We start from the raw sequence: 15,374 nt of genomic DNA, 5'->3' as shown, positions 1-15,374 counted from the left end.
CTAACTTTTGAGACCATAAGAAAAAAATTTTTTTTTCTGAAACACCCTAATAATTATATATAATCGAGTTATACATAATTTTATATGATTATATATAAACATTTTTTCTTGGATATGGATGTTAGGGTGGGTTGAAAAAAGACTTTTTCTTTGTTTTTCTTAGCATGGGGGTAGAATTCCTACCTTATAAAAAAAAAAACTTTTCAAGAAACAAAAAATTTTTTTACTCAATGTTTTGAGGTGCTCCACTCGTTTTTTAAATAAATAATTGATTAAACAGGGTAGTTTCAACAAAAAAAATTTTGTTTTGTCCGAATTCGTGGAAAACATCTAATAATTGTCAAATGTGAATTTTTTTACTCCATTTTCATTTTATTCAAATGAAAATGCTATTCATTTTTGGATTTTTTACTTAAAATACAAAAATAATAGGAAAAAATTTTTTTAAACTTCTCACTTCCAATTAGCTTTTAGGGGGAGACTACAGATTCTAGAACACTATTTTTAGATTTTTTACTAACACCCGTTCTCAAGTTATTGATATGGGAGAAATTAATTAGTAACTCTGAAGTGTTTAATCGAAAATTTGATGAAAATCTATCTATCTTCTATATAAATAAAAATCAATTGCTGTTCGTTAGTCTCGCTAAAACTCGAGAACGGCTGAACCGATTTGGCTAATTTCGGTCTTGAATTATTTGTGTAACTCCAAAAAAGGTGTGAAAGGTAAATAAATATGAGTTCAGTATAGTGCCGCATAGTTTAACTGGTAAGAGCACTTGGCGCGATACCGACATGGTCTGGGATCGATTCCCGATTCGGTCTATCTATATTTTTCTTCATTTATCTATGAGTTGTCTTATTAAGAAGGTTTGCATGTTTAGATTTCCACTATATAAAAAACCAATTTAATATAGTAGAAACCTAAACATGCAAATCTTCTCAATAAGACAATTATAGATAAATTAAGAAAAATATAGAAGGCGTTTCACGCCAAATCAGACACCATTTAGCTTTTGCACCTTGGATTCTTTTGTAACTTTTAGTATAGGTTGAAAGAGGCCTTCATAATTTTTTTCAAATTTTTTTCCCCAACCGTTTTCGAAGTATCGAATTTTGAAAAATGTAGAGATTTTTTTTCAAACGCCTGTAACTTTGCGAAATGTTGTTTGAATAAAATTTTCAAAGAGACAAAAAATGTTCATTTTTAGACGTCTTTTCAATAAAGAATATCAAAAAAAATTTTTTGAACCTCGCTTCTATTGCAATTTAAACTTTTCCGCATAAATTGTCAATTTACAAAAAACACGTACTGATCGATTTTCCTCATAATTTCTCACAACAAACTCTCACCCATTCTTTGACTTTTTCAGCTATGCTCATAATGGGACAACGATGGAATCTATTTTTTTTTTTATTTTTTAAATTTCATATTCCAATTTATTTTAAAAAAAAATGTCTTATAATAATAGCATGCTCAAGATTTACTGTTAATAATTATCTGACACACAACTATCATCGAAATTTTCTAATTTCATTTCCTCAGAAAAATTATTATTAATTCATTCATTATTATTATTATTATTATTATTAATAAGATTTTTATGTATTAATTAGTTAGTAATAATTATTCTGTGGAAGAAAATTTTGATGATAGTTGTGTGTCAGATAATTATTAACAGTAAATCCTGAGCATGCTATGATTTTAAGACAATTTTCTTCAAAAAAAAAAAAAACTGGAATATGAAATTTAAAAAATCTAAAAAAATAGATCCCATCGTTGTCCGATTATCAGCATAGCTAAAAAAGTTGTAGAATAGGTGACAGTTTGCTGTGAGTAAATATGAGGAAAATCGATCAGTACGTGTTGTTTGTAAATTGACAATTTATACCTAAAAGTTAAAATTTCAATAGAAGCGTGATTCAAAAATTTTTTTTTATATTTTTTCTCGAAAAGATACCTGAAAACAAACATTTTTGACTCTATAAAAATTTTGTTTAAACCACTTTTCGCGAAGTTACAGGCGTTTGAAAGAAAAATTTCTTCATTTTTTAAAATTTAATATTTTGAAAACTGTTGGAGGAAAAAATTTGAAAAAAATCATGAAAGCCTCTTTCAACCTATACTAAAAGATTAAAAAGTTTGAAAAAAATCTGAGGTTCAAAAGCTAAATGGTGTCTGATTTGGCGTGAAAGGTCTTATAGATAGCCCGAACTGGGAATCGAGCCCAGACCATGTCGGTATCGCGCCGAGTGCTTTACCAGTTGAGCTATCCGGCACTGTACTATATTCCGTTCAATTTTATCTATAACTTATTGAGCCACACCGTCCATCGTACGGTAATACACCAATTTTATATAGTGGAAGCCTACACAGAGTTGATTTTTTTATTTTGCTCTACAATCGATTGAGGCTGTACGAAGTCTGCCGGGTCTGCTAGTCATATATAATTACATATGGAGCTACATATGACACTCCCCATTTAAATATTGCATTACGTATAATTATATATAATTATATATGATTATACATAAAAAATTTTGTCTCGGAACAGTATTATATATAATCATATATAATTATATATGGAGCTACATTGACACTCTCCGTTTAAATATTGTATTACATATACTCATATATGATTATATATAAAAAAATTTTCTCGGAATAGTATTATACATAATTATATATAATTTTATAAGGAGCTACATATGACACTCTCCATCAGGAGACACGGTAGTGTCTCGCGTCAAGTACACGTTCAAACACATGTATATGTGTAAAGTGTCATGACGCTTGCCTACGATGTCTCTATACCGTAGACAGAACGGTATTTAGCTCCAATTTTTAAAAAACAAAATATCTAGAAAATTACTTTTGCAATCGAAAGATGATTGATTGTTCGTCATAAAATTATGAAACTTTACCCATTTTAGTTATGAGAACTAATTTAAAAAATTAAATTAGGCCAGCATATACTATAGTACCCCCATTTTTAATCCTTTTACAAATTTTTTTATGCGAAAATGGCACTGCCAGAGAATAAAAAGTTGTAAGAAATGCCATGATTCAGTAAATATTGAAATTTTTCTGTAGCAGTGATTTGTTTTTTCGCCACCAGCGGTGCTTCAGTCTGTATTTTTTACTAAAGTTTCGTAAGCGAATTTTTTATGAGCATAAACAAATTCGTTTCATAATCATAAATTTTATGAAAAATTCAAGGAAAATTTTATAAGTAAACTTTTGCTAAAGCAAACTGTGCTGTTAGGAATGCTTTTATATAGTTGCAAAAAAAACTTTTACGATTATGTAAAACTCATGTTTAACGTCCTTATGGTGTAGTTCTATTCACTAAGCAGTATCAACCTTGATAGCCAAGCTGACAGCAAGCTAACGACAATCTATTGCCGCAACTTGTCATCAAGTTGACCGCAGGAATTGGCATTTCCTTAAATTAGCTGCAACTGGTTGCCAAGTTATGAGAAACTTGATAACAACTTATAGGATCTCTTCCAAAAGCTGAAAGTTGTCACCAATTTGGGCACATTTAATTGACACCAACTTTTTAATTAGTGCTATGTATATATATTTATATAGTGATCAATTAAAGTATAATGTTTACTTAGTGATTGCGTTGAAAATCCGTATGATTATCTCTAATTAAGTTATTATTATTGACTAAAACTAAATTTTGCGTCAAATAATACCCTTCATTTAAGAAATATAATTTGTGGATTGCTAAAAAATTTTGAATGTTGTGTGTTCTCTCTAGTTATATTCGCGAGGTCCCTGATAGCCTCCAACCGTCAGTTAACTTCAAGCTACTGCCGTATTAGCCAATTCGAAGGAAAAGTGTTGGAGAGCAAACAGTTACCTTCAAGTTGACAGTAAATTGTCTGTAACTTGAATTCAATTTGACCAATCCTACCAAAAACAGATTCTCTGTATAAAGTCGCGCTAAGTACACGTTTAAAATTTTTTAAAAGTAAAAAAAAAAATTATTTTTTACAAAAAAAAAGTCAAATCGAAAAAATACCAAGTACCTATTATGATGCAAAATCATAACAAACATTTTCATAAAATTTCAAAAAAAAAATTGTATAACAAAATTTCAATGTACTTGGTGTGTGTTACTACATGTAGTCAAGCAAAATTAATTTCTAATAAAATCAAACATGTTTTTTTTTCTCTTTTGTAAGCACACCAAGTACATTGAAATTTTGTTATACAATTTTTTTTTGAAATTTTATGAAAATGTTTGTTATGATTTTGCATCATAATAGGTACTTGGTATTTTTTCGATTTGACTTTTTTTTGTAAAAAATAATTTTTTTTTTACTTTTAAAAAATTTTAAACGTGTACTTAGCGCGACTTTATACAGAGAATCTGTTTTTGGTTGGATTTTAAGTACTTGGTATTTTTTCGATTTGATTTATTTTTTTGTAAAAAATAATTTTTTCTTATTTGTAAAAAATTTTAAACGTGTACTTGGCGCGATGTTATACAGAGAATCTGTTTTTGGTAGGATTTAAATGTTGTATCACGTATAATCATATATAATTATATGTAATTCTATATGGATATATATACAAGATTATATATCATTATATATGATCATATATAGTTATATATAATTTCGTATGATTATATATAAACATTTTTTGTTTGGGCATAAATTTAAGTAAGTTAAAAACAACTAATATGTCGCAAAAAAAATCGGACGTTTAAATTATTGATTTTTTTCTTATAATGATACTGATTAGCCTCTCTACTTACTGTGAAATTTCAAAAAGTACCAATTGATACCGTAAAGTTATAAAACTGATGATAAAAGTCCGAAAAACATCATATAAAGTCGGAAATTCGACAATTTTTAAAACTCACAGCTCCAAAGCCAGGTCAACACCAAAGTTGAAGTTTCCAGGGCTATTTGGGAATAGAATAATGTGTAATCTCTGAAATTTTTGGAAGATTTCAAGTCGATAGAAAAAAGTTGTGGGTATCTAAAAACAGCAATTTTTTAAAAATCGACCGGATTTATCTGACTGTATTTCGAAGACATAGCAGCAGTTAGGAAAAAATTCGGTAAAAATCTATAGAACATACTTCAGCGAAAAATTTGAGCTATTAATCATCTTTCAACTCAAAAAATTGTAGATTTCAGAGCATTTTGAATGTCGGAAAAAAATTATTCAAACAGTGGCTCAGTTAGAAGCCCACATCTAAGCCGGAGTTAAGTTAAAATCAGTGAAGTATTTTTTTCTTGAAAACATAATGTTGACAGAGAAAAATGCCGTCTTGTCTAAAGCTCTAAGTTATATAGAAGCTGAGGTATGAATTTTTGAAAATGACTAAAAAATCAACTTTTTTCAAATTGCAAAAAATTCCCCAGCGGCTGGATTTGATTGCATCGAGCTGAAATTTTCAGGATCTTCTCTTTTTCTAACTTACTTTCGAAAAAAAAAAACGGCGTTCAAATCGGTGGACCACGCGCGCACACTTTCGTCGAAATGTAATGGATCTGCCCATGTATATATATATATATATATATATATATATATATATATATATATATATATATATATATATTGTGAAGTTATTTTTCGTATGGGGGTCAAATCAAAGTGAACGTCACAAACACCAACTGATTTTTCTGTATTTACAAGCATGGTAATTCAAGACTTAGAATTTAGCGTACAGGTATTAACGATTTTGATATAGATTTTTGATTAAAGTTATAGATTAAGAATTAAATATGGAGTAACGCCTGGCTACAGTTATGGGTTTTTTGATAAGAAAAGTAAAGAATTAGAATCAGAATTATGGAAATTTAATATGGAATATGCCTTGAGATCAAAGTTTGGGATAGTGATAAACTTTGAGTTTTGGTTTACAGTTCTGGAATTTTGAGTATGTGGAGAAGTCAGTGTTACCGTGGAGCGGGACTTGAGTTAGTCACCCGGTATCATCTGATGATAGAACCTAGTTCTATCCCTATGAGACTTCTTGGTAGATTGCAGAGGTCTAGCTGAAATGCTAGCGCTCCAGTATAAAAGGAATCTGATGAATGCAGATTGGGATCAGTTTTGAGTTTTGGTTTGGCAGGCCTCAACAGTAATCTTGTGACCGTTGCTGTTGTGGAAGCCGTTTGGTCATTTTTAATTGCTTTTGTCTGACAAGCCTCAGAGGACAAGTCATAACCACTTGTACCGCTGAGGAAGTCATAGGTCACTTAGTTTTAAGTTTTACGATCCCAGCTGAAGTCTGTTCCAGGAGAGCAACTACCAAGGATATCCATACTCAAGGTCAGGTTTAGTGAGTACGTTTGGTGAGGTATAAGCCTCCAGTTATCGATATAGTAGAATTTGGGAATTGATTTATGGATTTAGAATATAGAGGTCAGTTATAGATAATGGTAAGATTTAGTTTTGGATTTTGAGTATTGAGAAAACAGAGTCGAAGGGAAACCTTCGAAGAGTACGGACGTGAGCGTTCGGCTCTGGTCGCTCGAAGCGAGCAGACGTGTCCAGAAATGGCATTACAGTTCATGGCATTGCGGAAAGCTACAGATCAAGAGTATTGTTACAGAAGTATTATTTAAAACAGTGTAAGACGTTACTCGATATTTTATTCATCAGTAATCAGGTATGAAATAATTATTATAATTATCAATAATTAATTGAGTTCGAGTCAGAGTCTTGAGCTATGATGCTACTGTTTTAATTAAAGAAAATATTTAAGAACTGAGAGAATTATGAGGGTATTGTAACAGTTAGAGTCATGTTCACGATCTATTGTTAGTGTTACTTTATAAATAATTATGAGAAATATGTTTAATTATTAAACCAATTGTCGTCTAATTGACGTCAATCTTAGATCCATGAACGTTAGTTTTACTAGTTTTGTTGAAGAGAATGTTCTAGAATATCGGCTTTGTAATTTATTGTTCTAAGTTCCTGAATATTAGTTGATTGTAAATTAGCTCTAGTAATTAATTAATTTATTTTTAAAATATCGATACGCATCGATTAGATGTCAATTTACCTTTTTGTTGAGATTAATTTCATTATTATTAGATTCAGTATTTTGTTATAAAGAAGACTTATTTGTACGAAGCTACCGTATTTTGGTTAATTGTTAAATAGAGATCTGAGATTATTTATTGTTTAATAAAAATTGCAAATTCACCAATAATCTACATGAATTTGGAATGATGTAACCCGGACCACTCCCTCTCTCCATAAACCTACACACTGAGCGACACCATGGCATACCGTAACTCTATTTTTAGTTTTCCAGTCTCTGTTTTTGTTTTTGCTTATAAGTTCTGAGCATTTTGTTAAGTTTTAGTTTTTATTTAGTTGCATGGTTTTGGTGATAATTCCACAGATCAAAAATTATCCGGTTTTTATTTATGCGTGGTTTTAAGATAGTTCCACAGATCAAAAATTTATCTAATTCTTAAGATTTGCTGGTTTGGTGATTCCAGTGATAAAAAATTACCTGGCGCCCTGATAGTATTGAGACTGGATGCTAAGGATAGAGAACGAAGTTTGTAGCGCAAAGGAAATCCGGGCGTATTAACGTATGCTTGGATGGATAGATTTTGTCGTTATAATATATATATATATATATATATATATATATATATATATATATATATATATATATATATATATATATATATATATATATATGTATATATATATATATATATATATATATATATATTTATTCGATACTTTGAACCAAAAAAATTTTTATATATTAATATCAATAAATTAAATAAAGCTATGATACATAGAACTTTATCATTACTATGATTGAAAGAAATTAGTTCATTTAATCGAAATTTTATTTTTATACACGGAAAGAAGTACATTGCGGATATCCCTATGTCACTATGGGTGTGAACACTATACTGTACGGTTTAGAAGATTTTCATTGGATAAAAAATCGTCAGCATAGATAATTTGGCTATGGTGGGAGTTGTAACATCGACAATAGTTATAACTGATGCGCAAATGTCATTATGGGCGTCAGTCCTACAGTGACTGGCGACATTTACGATGCTCCGTGCAGAACAGTCTATTCATTATTGTTATATCTCTTATGCTAATATTGGAGTTGTAACAAAGTTAGCTTGGGGCGTCCCCGGGTGACGGATAGGGGAATGGCCTTCACGACTACTCCTGTCAATATCATCTTTGATGATTTTTGGCGTGGAGGAAAGTTTGGGTTAGTCAGTTCTATAGATGGTTGCTACCGGTTTAACGACTGGTGTGTGACTTGAAAAAGACTCACCGCAGACCACTCAGGAGAAGCTACACCCCTTATAAACAGAATCGAGGGTGATGGTTAAAGGTGGATTATTTATTATGATGGAACAACAGAGTAAAAAAAGATTCGTCTACGGGTCAAGAGAGGGATACCCCAGCTGCGGCAGCGTCAGGTGGGTTAGCAGCACCTGCGCGGTCGACTAAATCCAGCCACTGCTCGACGCCCTTAGTGAACCACTTGGCCAAGGGAAAACGTACCGTCGACACGCCAAGTGAAGACCTAGTGAAGGCGACTGGGAGCTTTGGGAACGAGATTCTCACACTGCGAGATGTAGAGATTTCTCAGGAAGACTCTGAACTCGAGGAACTTCGTGAAGTCCTCAAAGATACCCTGTGAACCATCACAAAGAAGAAGACCGTGGGATCTGAAGTGACTGCTGGTGTGAAGGAAGCTGCGTTGATACTAACCCAGTTATTTACCCACCGTAAAACCTGGAAAGATGCCCAGAGAAAGCTTGCAGTGGTTGAAAGTAAGGAGCGGGAATGCCTTACTGAGGAGTTGAAGCGACGGGAGCAACTTCGAGAGGAGTATTCTCACAAAAAACTCCAAAGAAGAAGAAAAGGAAAGCCCCACATCCGGAAGAACGACTCAGTCCCCCGAAAGAACCGGAAGAGTTTGCTGTCCCTGCAGTGAAGTCTTCATTCGCTAAGGTCACAGCAGGAGACAGTACTCCCAGCGGCGATGAGGCTCCGAAAGGAAAACGCCCATTGTCATCACCGGAAGAGGGAGAAAGAGAAAAAAGAAGAAAAAGGAAAAGGAAAAAGAAGAGAAAAGTAAGACCGCCACAGACGTTCCATTTACTGTGGTGAAAAGTAAACGGAAGAAGAAAGAAAAGGCCATGGCAGCCTTGGGCAGTGGATCAGCGGGACCGGAAACCAACAGGACAACTGCAGGACCAGTGACGCTACGGACCACAGCTTCCAAGGAGGCCAAGCAGCGGAGGAGACGGCAACGTTTGGAGGCGGTGCTGATCACACCAGGTGAGTCTAGATCATCTGGGAAGAATTTAAAAGCATTGCGATCAAAGCTTTCCCTGGAGGATCTGACAACTAGTGTAAGATTAATTAGGACAGCCAAGAAAGGAGTTGTTGCTGTGCGCCATCTCGTCCCAACCACTACAGTGGTTATCAACGGGCTGGACGCGGCGACAACAGCTGACGAGGTAGGAGCGGCCTTGCATCGGAGCGGCGGTGAAGGTGCGGACGAGCTGAAATTGAACATCACTAAACCCAATAAGTGGGGGGCTGTCCGTGCTTGCATTGAGGCAAGATGCGAAGTCGCTGCTACTTTAGAGATCTTGGGAAAGGTCAAAGTGGGCTGATTGGTCTGCCGTATCCGCCGCTGGGAGCGACTTGATCGATGCTTCGCTGCTATGATCTTGATCATTCGACCAGTACATGTAAGGTGGGGGTTAATCGGTCAAGTCTTTGCTGGCGTTGTGGAAAGGCAGACTATCAGGCCAAGGCATGCCCTAATCCACCGTGCTGTCACCTCTGTGTTGCAGTAGAGGATGGGCGATCTGTTGACCACATAATTGGTTCGAGGCGATGCGCTTCCCATAAATATGGCTAAGGTGCTGCAGGCGAATTTACAACGGTACAGGACATCGCTGGATCTACTTCTGGCACGGAGACAGGACTGCAGAATGGATATTGTTCTGGTATCAGAGCAATACTATTCAGCGTCCGGATCAAATTGGTTCTGTGACCCTTCGGGGACAACGGCAATTTGGATTCCGGACCTAGGGTCTGTTTCTGTAAAGGACAGTGGATCCAGGGATGGTATTGTAGGGGTAGTTACGCCAGCGATTACCTTCGTGTCGTGCTATTTCACTCCTAACGAGCCTATCGCTGACTTCCGAAAGAGGATGAATGGGAAATCGTGATAGGTGATGATTTCAATGCGAAATCCATCGATTGGGGGATGGAATGGACCGACACGCGCGGTACTGAGCTCTTGGACATGATGGCAGGTCTATCATTTAGATCTTTTCGTTATGAATAAGGGTAACACTGCAACTTTCCGTAGGGTTGGCACACGTGGGTCAATTGACCTCACCTTTGCTACCCAACGGAAAGCTGCAGTGATCTCGGACTGGGCCGTTCTGGAGGAGTTTACGGCTAGCGATCACCAATACATCTCGTATACGGTACATGATCTACGGAGAAACCCTGCGATTGTGTCCCAGCGATCAATGAAGCGAGTAAGTTGGAGGGTTTCGAAGCTGGATGAGAATGCTTTACAAAAGGTGGTCTCAGACAGCGTTGAGACCTTTCCTCCTATATCTGCTGAGACGCGCGAAGATGTGGAGATTGTTGGCTGTACGATGAAGGCTATTGTCTTAGGCTGCGATGCCTCGACGTTCCGCAAGCTCACGCAGGAAACCAATTTACTGGTGGACTGATGAGATCACGCTGCTTAGGGCTGAGTATTTGCGTCTTCGGAAGCAAGCACTCAGGATGCGAAAGCGTAATACTGGGCAGCAGAAGAACGAAGAGTATAAAGCGGCGAAGAAGCGACTAGTTATGGCGATCAAAGAGAGCAAAAGGAGATGTTGGAAGGCGGTCTGCGAAGAAGTAGATAATGATCTGTGGGGCCTTGGCTACCAGATTGTTACTCGAAAATTCCTGGGACGCAGTCCGGTATTTTTTATGGAACCTGATGCGATAAAGGAAATAGTCAGTGTCCTGTTTTTGGAGCGCGAAGATCGAGACAGTCCAGTCTGAACTATATCCGATGAGGAGTGTCCACCTTTCTCAGTAGCTGAACTGCGGGTGGTTGTAAAAAGTATCAAAAGAGGAAAGGCCCCGGGTCCCGACGGTATTCCCGTTGAGGTTTATAAGGCCTTAATAAATCTCCTAGTTTGGTGAATAAATCATTGATTGATTTATCTTTAAATCATATTAATAATTAATTATGAAAGAGGCAACTGGTCATTTAGCGTCTAGCGATATATGACAAAATGGCGCTGGCCTAGGTGCCGGCATGAGATTCACATGCTGCCATGATTAGACGTGCGATAGTCTCTCTAAGGGTAGCGTGTGTGCAGCTGTTACATTAAGATAATTATACATTCTACGCCATTTGGTATTTTTAGGAGATAATATAAACCCACTGGCATTATTTGAGTATTTTGGTAAATCGCATAAAGGAAAATACATTTACCGTATTAGCGTGCAACCAAGGGAGTTGAATAATACGTAAACTGTAAGTACTTTTTTGGCTAATACATTGGCGTGTAATTTGGTTCCCGAGTTGTAATCATTTGTCTATCGCATAAGAGTAAGAGAGATAGTGGATTCTGAGTATTAATAATTTGTCATAAGCATATGATGGAATGCGTGACTATTGTGCCCAGTAAATACTAATACAATTAGTGAACGTATTTAGTATTATTTTATTATTACCAAATGTTGATTGTGATAAATATTTGGTTACTTTTCATTATCATTCATTATTAATGTAAATTATTACTGCTATAACTCTTATTCCCTGCGTTATTATTATTTTGTTATTATCACGTGTGAGTGATACAAGAGCTTCTAAATATTATCTTATAATTATTACTGATTCTCATAGTTGTTGGTATAATTATTATTTTGTTTAGATAATATTATTGGTGTGAATACTGCGTAAAATTCACCAGTGGTTTAATTTACGAGAATTGTTTACTCGAAGTATTTAAAGATTATATTATTATTTTATTTTGAAATATCACGTGCGAGTGATTTGATACGTTTCAAGTAGTAAATTATTATTTTGCGATTATTATTAGTTACCAATACTTATATTTTTTTTAATATCACGGGCGAGTGGTATCATTATGTACATGCGATACACTATTTTGTGTTTGAGATATTTATCGATTCATTAGTATTATTATTTTTATTTGTATACGCATACCGGTATTTTTTTGTGTAAGTGATTTATTATTATTTTATTTTGATATTGTTATTTTAGATATGCGATACAACTGAATATTTAATTTATTATTTAAAATATATTTGAAACAAATGGTCGTCAACCCGGTATTAATTTAAATTTTATTTATTTACCTTATTGCTATCTTTTTCTTGCCTTTCTCTTCCTAAATCTGAAATTGCTATCCTGTATTTTATGTTTAATTTCATTTTCATTTTTCTCCGTTGTATTTTATTTTTTTTTTAATTTGTTCGTGGGGCACACAAACTGGCGCCCAACTAGGATTTTCTAACCCAGCCTGAGCAGAGCTGCAGGTCCAGGGAGATTCGGGATATCTCCAGGTGGGACTTTTGGTTTGTTTTCTTATTTTTATTTTCAGTTTTCACCAACAGAGAGCCATAACGGCTATTAAGCACCAACCACACTCCACCGTGTGACGTGTGAAATAGAGGAAAACGTTATAACGTGAATATTTTTAATTCACAAAAGTAAAAATTATTATTTACTTTCATGTTTGCATTATTATTTAACATGGTGTAACAGAGTGATTATCCTTGTCAAGTCTGGTGACACCTTAATATTATGGTCGAATATAAGGGCGCCACTGGAAGATGGACTCAGCTTTCCAGAACCGAATGTTGTAAAATTTATTGTAAATTAATCAATCAGGGTCGTTTCGCAATATTTTATGAGAGAGGAGAGGACTGTTAAATAGGCTGAAATAAATTATACATGAAATTAATTTTAATTTTATTCAATTAAGCACCTTGCTTTTTCTTTATTTTCCGTATGAAAAACTAAATTCCTTATGAGAAACTAAATTTCCTTATGGCAAACTAAATTTTCTTATGACAAACTAAATTTTTTTATGGCAAACTAATCGTCCCCTGGACATTTCCACACTCCCACACACGTATTATTTATTCGTCGCCCGGACGCTCCCACGCTCCCACACTCCCACACACGTTAAAAGACGGTCCCCTGAACGTTAAACCTTAATATTTCATCCCCTGGACGTCAACCGAAATTTATTTTAAAAGCATATCTTGGACGTATTCTCAACCTAGCTTAATTTTTCCACCGGACCTAAATCACAGACACAGTTTCATTTGCTTAACATTAATTTGACTCTACTTAAAACTTTGCTCTCTTTGTACTTTCGTACCTTCACTATCTTTTTCACCCAATATTTTATGACTCTAAATATTCAATATAAAATTCCAACCTTTATTTATTCTAATTATAATTTCATTACTTCATTTCATTCACTGAATTTTAATTTATTAAATAATTAAATTTGGTTGAATTAAGTGTTAATTAATTAAATTTTCACTAATCAATTTTCCACCATTATTATATATTAATTTTATTTTACCTCAAAATAATCCGTTTCCTTATTTTTACGCAATATCAATTTATCAAAATTCTAGCGTTTTTTTTATGACTTCAATTTATTTAAAAATTAATTTACTTAACTTATAATTAATTATAAGACTATAATCAAGTTTATAAATTGACTAGAAAATTCGGTCAGTGAATTGGCGTTACCCGGGACTGAATTCACGGATAGAACCGAGTAAATTATTTATTTAATAATTGAATAATTCTGCCAATGAAATAAATTCCTGCCTAAATTAGTTTCTTGACGCTATTGTGAAATTAATATATAGTAGATGATGGACCTGGAATAATTTAATAATTTGATATTGAAGTTAATGGAATTATTTACCGGATTATGTACGCGGAAAACTATTTTATTCCAGCCGATAGGCCTTGAATATAATAATACAGAGTTACGGACAAGATGGCGGATAAGAGTGGCGCGATAACTTTTGAGAACACGAGACTCGACACGTAGTTGAAACAGCCGACGGGCCTGAGACTACTAGTTATGTACGCGAGACCAACAGAAAGATATTAAGTAATTAATTATTATTTATTCAGCCGATTAATAAAATCAATCGAGGGCCTTAATTAATTATAATTTACCTCCAGATATAATTTTCAGCAGCAACAAGATGAAGGCTTGTAGGTGGTGTCTAGGTATTTACTAGTTTTTCAGTTTTGTTGTTTTTTTTACTCAACATTTTGTGGTGGTCCACTCGTTTTTAAAATAAATAATTGATTAAACGGGGTAGTTCCAACAAAAAAATTTTTTTTTTGTCCAGATTCATGGAAAACATCTAATAATTGTCGAATGTGATTTTTTTTTACGCCATTTTCATTTTAATTCAAAAGAAAATGCTTTTCATTTTTGGATTTTTTACTTGTAATAGAAAAATAATAGGAAAAAAATTTTTTCAACTTCTGACTTTCAATTAGCTTTTAAGGGGACACTACAGATTCTAGAACACTATTTTTATATTTTTTACCACCACACCGTTCTCAAGTTATTGATAAGAGAGGAATTAATAAGTAACTCTGAAGTGTTTAATCGAAAATTTTATGAAAATTTGTAATAAATTTCTAAAGTTTTAAATGTTTTTTTATTTATAACTAATCACTAGCAACAACATTAATTTATGAACAATATCAACACAATATAAGCAATAATAAAAATTCAATAATATTAAATTGAATTAAATTGAAAGTACAAAACCCAACTTCCCAATAACTTGAGAACGGGTGGTAGTAAAAAATATAAAAATGGTGTTTCAGAGTCTGTAGGGTGTCTTCGCGAAAGCTAATTGAAATCCAGAAGTTGAAAAACTTTGTTTTCTATTATATTTGTGATTTAAGTGAAAAATCCAAAAATAAAAAGCATTTTCTTTCGATTAAAAATGAAAGTGGAGTAAAGAAAAATTACATTCGTCAATTATTAGATGTTTTCCACGATTTTGGACAAAAAAATTTTTTTTTTTTGTTAAAATCACTCCGTTTGATCAATTATTTATTTAAAAAACGAGTAGGCTACCTCAAAATGTTGAGTAAACAAATTTTTTTTTTCATAAGGTGCAAATTCTACTCCTATGCTAAGAAAAACAAAAAAAAAGTTTTTTATCAACCAACCCTAGTATATATATTCCTCTTCAATAAAAAATATACAATCGCGATAACATTTCCAATGCTAGTCTTTTAGAGACAGCTGTGTCAATGTCAAGATGGATGGCTCAT

This window comes from Microplitis demolitor, chromosome 9 (assembly GCF_026212275.2).
Source record: "Microplitis demolitor isolate Queensland-Clemson2020A chromosome 9, iyMicDemo2.1a, whole genome shotgun sequence".
Lineage (NCBI taxonomy): Eukaryota > Metazoa > Arthropoda > Insecta > Hymenoptera > Braconidae > Microplitis > Microplitis demolitor.
Note: the sequence above shows the minus strand (reverse complement) of the source record.